Genomic DNA, 6,624 nt, shown 5'->3' with positions numbered 1-6,624 from the left:
TTTTGGTGGGCAGTGCATCGCTCGTCATGTGCCAGTTAACCTTTCAGAGCCAGTGCCCACTTAAAGGGGAGGGGGGTTTCAGTACCTCCGCAGCCTTGCATTGTTCTGAAAGTCCAGAGTGTGGGGCTTCCTCCCTCCTTCTCTCAGCAAGGCACATGACAAATTGCAAGTCTCCCTGGCACAGAGGAGGAAGTTCCCCCCCCCATTGATTCACCTCCCTCACTGTGTGGCGGCCAAAGCAAAGACCTCTGAGCTTTTCAGAAACAGAGGAAGTGGTAATTGGCCATTTTTGGGGGGGGGGGGCGTCTCAGCTAGTGTCTTGAGGCTGCTGCATGATGATGCGCACTTGGGAGCCACCCAGGATCAAGGTGCAAAGCCTTGCTCTCCCCCTCCAGCATGCAGATAATGATCTAAGAACTCTGTGGGCTTAGGCCAAGTGTTCCTCTCCTCGCCGCATCCTGTTTCCCAAGAGTGGCTAAGCCTCCAAGGAGGGCATGAAGGGGATAGTCTTTCCTGTTTGTTCTCTGCATTTGGTACTTAGAGGTAAACTGCCTCTGTACATGAAGGCTTTATATTGACAGCATGTGAAGAGCCCTGCTGGGTTGGTCCAGAGATCCTTCTAGTCTTGTCTTTGTGGCAGCACCTGTGAAAGCCCACAGGCTTCTTCTGGCCCTCCTCTGCTGCTGCCCCCTCCAGCAGCTTGTGTTCAGTGTTTCTGAAAGTGGAGGTTCTGTTGCACTCTTGTGGTTGTTAGAGCTCTTCTCCTCTGTGAGTTTTTCTAATTAAACCCAGCGGTGTTGACAGACTGTATGACCATTTCCTGATACGAAACACTGGTTACATATAATTAATTTCTGGACTTGCCCTTGAGTTGCACCGGGGGGGGGGGTGTATCTGTTAAAGCAGAATAAGGCTTAAGGCTACTGTATGGATTGAGTCGCTTTGTGGGTTAAACTTTTGTCTGATCTTCATTCCTGTTTACTGTTTTTACTCACCTCCCTAAAACACTGCATGGCATTGGAAGAGGTGAGTGGGGAGGGCGACAGAATAACCAGGTAGCTGGTTTTAACTCGTGGTCATTCTGTTTACGGACCTCAAAATTTTGCAATCCTCGCATCATGAGGCGGTGAGTTCCAGAGTTCAACGGTGGTGTTGTGGGAAGCAGTAAAGACCTTTCTTTGGCTTCCTGAATCTATTGTTGATTGATTCTCTTGGGGGGTGAGCCTGAGTTCTCGTGTTATGGAATGGGATCAGGGCGTGGACACAGCGGGAAAAGGAGCTAAACACTGAAAATGAAACTGCCAATATTATAGTATTGTAATGTCCTTCTGTGAATCTATGGTGTGGCCCCATTTAGAATACTATGTGCAATTCTGGTCGCCCGATCTCAAGAGGGACATTGCAGAGTTGGAAAAGGTGCAGAAGACAGGAACCAAAACGACTGGAGCATCATTCATACAAAAACTACATTTTAAGCTTTTTTCATTGGGGGGAGGCAATTAAGGAGTGGGGCATGATTGAGACTTTTAAAATTATGTATAGTATGGATTCTTCTTACAATATCAGAACTGGGGCCATCCAATTAAACTGGTTAGCAACGAGGTTTAGGATGGACAAAAGGAGATGATGCTTCACATAGCACATGAGTCTGCAGAATGCTTTACCACCAGCTGCTCTGATGGTCGCTAGTTTGGGTGGCCTTAGGAGGGGATTGGACATATTTCTTGGAGGACAGGTCTATAATGGCTGCTAGTTGTGATGACCAGGTGCTACCTCTAGTTCAGTGGCAGAATGCACCTGCATGCTCTTTGCAGGAGAGCAATGGTAGGAGAGGGATCTGACTTTCTCTGCTGCTTGTGGCCTGCTGAAAGTGGAGATTGTGTTTCACTATTATGGTTGATGCAGATCTTCTCCTCTGTGAATTTATCTAATCAAACCCATTGGCCACGTCTGCTGGACTAAGTGGTTCTCAGACCTGATCTAGCAGGGCTTTTCTTATGGGAGCGGAGAGAAACGTTGACTCTATGCCAATATTTAAGTGAACATGCATAGTTGGGGGGGGGAACTTTCCACCATGATTCTGCTCACCCCTCTATGTGCCTTTGAATGCCCCTGCATGTGTCAGAGAATATGACTCGAGGGGTGGAGGGAAGCCCCACCTACTGAGTCAGGGAGTGCTCACTTTTATTGCCAGTTTGCAGTTTGATAAATTCCTGGATCATTGCAGTATGAGGGGAGCCCGTAGTTTCCTTGGCAAAGCTTTGCCTCCTGATGCGTTTTGTTTTACACCTATGCAATATTTAGCATTATTTCACTGTAAATCTTGGCACAGTGCTAGAAGGAGCCAGAGAGTCGTAAAGGTGTCTGCTAAACAGATGTTGGGTTCTGTGGAAGTGCTAGGGAAGCCATCCTTTCAAGCAGTTAGAGGAGTTGATGTTTGGTAGACAGGCTGGGAAATGGGAGTTGGGATCGCACTCAGTCAATTGGCTGGTCAAATACAGTTGTTTGACCAATAACCGTCTTTCAACGATGCAATATGGGACCAGTGCAGTTGTTGCATTTTCCGTGAAGCCAAGAATGTAAATGGCTACCTGTCTTGCGTGAACATTTGATGCTGCCTCAACAAATCTGACCACTGATCTGTCCAGCTCAGCGTTTCTCAAATTGTGGTTCCAGACCCACTAGCTGGGTCACAAGTCAATTTCAGGCGGGTCACAAAGCACCTAGCTAGCTCAACCGCCAGTGAAAATACAGAGCTGAAAATACAGATTACCAAGCCAGTGGAATGCTCTGGAAAATTGTTTCAATACGATGGCATCTCATCACAGTGCCAACGTTGCTCTTGGCTCCAGATACTTCTGCTGCCCTGCAACATATGGCACATCGACTCCACATGAGACACTGTGAGTTAGGTGGTTGGGCTGACCCACTGGAGGGGCCAGGGGAAGAGTGTTGCTCGATTAAGGCAGGCTTTCTTTCAGGGAGGTGCTGAAAGCCATCTGATATGTGGTGAGCTCAGGTATTTGCTCTCTGCAAAACACAAGGTTCCTTGACTCGTTCCTGGAATCCACAGTGGCAAAGGCCATGCCTTTGCACGCCAGCCGCCTGTGACATGATGTCACAAAGGAGCACCAAGCATGACTGGCCTCTTTAAGGGTTGGATGACTTGGCTGTAGTGCAGGGATTCCACAATCAAGGGACGGAGCATTGCTGGGGGAGCGAGAATGTTCAGATGCCAGGTTATTAGAGTGTCGGAGGCCACCTGGTTGGCCCTGCGGGTTTAGGTGGGCTCAAGCTTTGCAGCAGTCGGTGCAACTTGGAGATGTTCCCAGCTCCAAGCCAAAAACAACCCTCTCTCCCCCAGCTTCTTTAATTAGCTAATGGATAATTTGGCAGCAGAAAGATCAGATTAAACCCACTTTCCTCAATTGTAGGCTCCTGACAAACATCCCTCTTCTTTCCCAGATGCAAGTCAATGGGAATTAGCATTGCAGTCAGGTACCCAAATGCACCTCAGCCAATCTCATAAAGATTCTGCTGGGGTGTATGGTCATCGAGAAGGGTATTACCATATCTGCGCTCCCCCTTCACACTGAAGGTACCTTTTAGAAACTGGATTACTCACATTTAACTATGACAACTCCTCCATTCTTCCCTCCCCCCTTTGGTGCTCCTTCCTATCACCTTCAGCAAGTTTTATCTCTCCACTGCAGATGTTCTCAGATGAATTTCCCTTAATATCCAGGCAGAGCGGGTGGTGAAGAGGCAGAACAAGTGCTTGGGCTGTATCTGCATCCCAAGTTATTTTCACTCATTTCCATGGATGATTCCAAGATGTTAACATTGCTTGTTTGGGACAGTTATCTGCTAAAGCAGAGTCATCTGTCTTTTTTCTTTTTTTTTGTCTCCCTGCAATGGCAAAAACATGTCGTGTTGCACCCCAACTAAACTGTGCATCATTGCTTGTTTAAAGGCTTGGAGAACTTCTTAATTGTGCATTGTCTCCTGTTCAAAAGCTCAGCCAAGACGCTATGGCTCTTCCTTCTCCACTCGAAAGAACAGGCCCTTTCTGTGTGCTGTTTCTCCATTCTGTACACAGTGGTGCAAAATGCCTTATATAACAAGGTTTGCGCACATACTTGCGCACATACTTGCACCTGGGTAGATGGGACTCGTCAGCCTGGGAAGGCAGCTCATCTGAGAGAAGGAAAACTCTGATCCCAAACCTCCACTGCCTTGTGGCTACATCCAGTTATGGAAAAGGCTTCAGGAGTCAACCTCGAGGCAAAATCCAGAGTCGGAGTCCCTGAGGCAGTACATGGCTGAACACAGTCGCGTTCTGGCAACTCCTGCGACGCCGCTGGAACCAACCATATTGGCCTCTGCCTTTCCATTGGACCATTTCAGCGACGTGGAGAGGGGGGATTTGCTGCATGGGTAACAGCCTATCCTCCATACCTACTTTACCCAGGCTTCGCGCACTGGAGAGGACACTCTGTTCCAGAACCACCATTCAGAGCGTGACACCATAGACTTCCGAGACTGAAGGATGCCAACATTAGCGCACATATAATGTACATACTGCGTACATATAATGTACTGGAGAGCGATTTCAGCCATGTTAACCTAATACATGTATATCCTATCTTTCTTCTGTCACAGAGCTTGGGGTTTTCCAAGTAGTCTCCCATCTGGGCATTCCCCAGATGTAGCATTGCTTAGATTCAGCATGGTTGCTGTATTGCATGCTCCGTGACCACCTCTGCAATTTGCCATATGAGCCCTGCTGCATGTTGAGACTGGGGGATGAGATCTTGCTCCAGCACCCAGGTTCCCTTGGGAGATGAACAGCAGGTTCACACGTTCCTTGACTAGTAGCTGAACGTGTGAATAGTACATTCCATGGCTGAGCAGGAAGTTGAGTCTTGGTTTCAACCTTTCAGCTGCTTGAACATCTGGGCTATAATGTTTCTAAGATGGAAACGGCCACAGTGGGAGACATGTTTTGGGATGATTGGGCCCAACCCTATATTTCTTAGCACCCATTGCTATGTGGAAAATGATGCCCCCCCCTTTTACCTGTCAGAATACCAGCTGCACCCACTGCTGCTCCTTCTTTGGGTTTGAAGAGGGGAGTAGTGCAAAAGAGACAGTGGAAGAGTGGGAGGCAAGAGCATCAGACACTTTGCTTGTCCAGATTTCCTCTTCTTTTTTGGATTCAGGGAGTGGGAGGAGAGGGGGAGGGATGAAGGCAGGCCCCTCCCCTCTTATCCACCAATCAGCTGTCTGAGGCAGCTATCCCAATAATGGATGAGCAGTCCTGGGGGTACCAGTGTATCTGTTTTGTTCTTTACTTCCATACCCAAAGTCCTCCAAAGGGCACAGGCCATTATGAATAAATGGCTTCCTGTTACCGTAGGAATTCCATCCATCTATCCACCAACCCACCCCACTCTGCAGTCCTCAAAAGCCATTAGGCCTAATCCAACGCTTAAAACATGCATGAGGAGTGGGAATTCATTTCGTTCACGTCTCCCCCACTGTTGTCATTCTGTTTGCCTTGCATGCATTGCCTTAGCAACGATCCAGTCCTTGGGTCTCTCTCTTTTCTTTTTTTTTTAATGTGAATGATGGATTTAAAGTAATATTTGGAATGCCTTTAACGAGCCAGTGAATGTGCTAGACTGATATTGTTGTGCGGATTTTATGGTGATGGGAGGAGAGAAGTATTTGTGTCGAGCCAAGTGGACCAGATGATACGTGACATAAGATCAGCCCCACTGGATCAGGCCATAGGCCATCTAGTCCAGCTTCCTGTATCTCACAGCGGCCCACCAAATGCCCCAGGGAGCATACCACATAACAAGAGACCTCATCCTGGTGCCCTCCCATGCATCTGGCATTCTGACATAGCCCATTTCTAAAATCAGGAGGTTGCACATACACATCATGGCTTGTAACCCATAATGGATTTTTCCTCCAGAAACTTGTCCAATCCCCTTTTAAAGGCATCCAGGCCAGATGCCATCACCACATCCTGCGGCAAGGAGTTCCACAGACCAACCACACGCTGAGTAAAGAAATATTTTCTTTTGTCTGTCCTAACTCTCCCAACACTCAATTTGAGTGGATGTCCCCTGGTTCTGGTGTTGTGTGAGAGGGAAAAGACCATCTCTCTATATCCTTCCCATCCATAATTTTGTACGTCTCAAAAATATGACCCTTGGTCTTTCATTGCTAGTATTTGCAGGGTCACCCGGTGATGGGAAGTTGGGGTCAAGGTTTGCACTCTTGTCCCCCAGGGATTCTTTAGCCCCAACTGGATGCTGCCTGGCCCCTGTTGGCTTTCCTCGGGGGGGGGGGGTACGTTAAAAAGCTGCTCTGCAACCCTTATGTTCAGGAGAGAACATGTCAAGAAAAACAGAGAGCCTTTCTTTCACATTACTGGAGCAGGCATAGTGGACAGCAATCCAAACCCACAAATGGCCTCACTATGGCCTGGTGGTTCACCAAAGAATTTTTCTTTTTTCTTTTTTGAAATATAAACTTCAAAGCACACACTCTTGCCTCCAAGCCAAAAGGCTTCTTTCTAGAACAGCAGACTGTAATCAATTGACTCTGCAT

This window comes from Tiliqua scincoides, chromosome 9, assembly GCF_035046505.1.
Source record: "Tiliqua scincoides isolate rTilSci1 chromosome 9, rTilSci1.hap2, whole genome shotgun sequence".
Classification (NCBI taxonomy): Eukaryota; Metazoa; Chordata; class Lepidosauria; order Squamata; family Scincidae; genus Tiliqua; species Tiliqua scincoides.
This window is presented reverse-complemented; position numbering follows the sequence as displayed.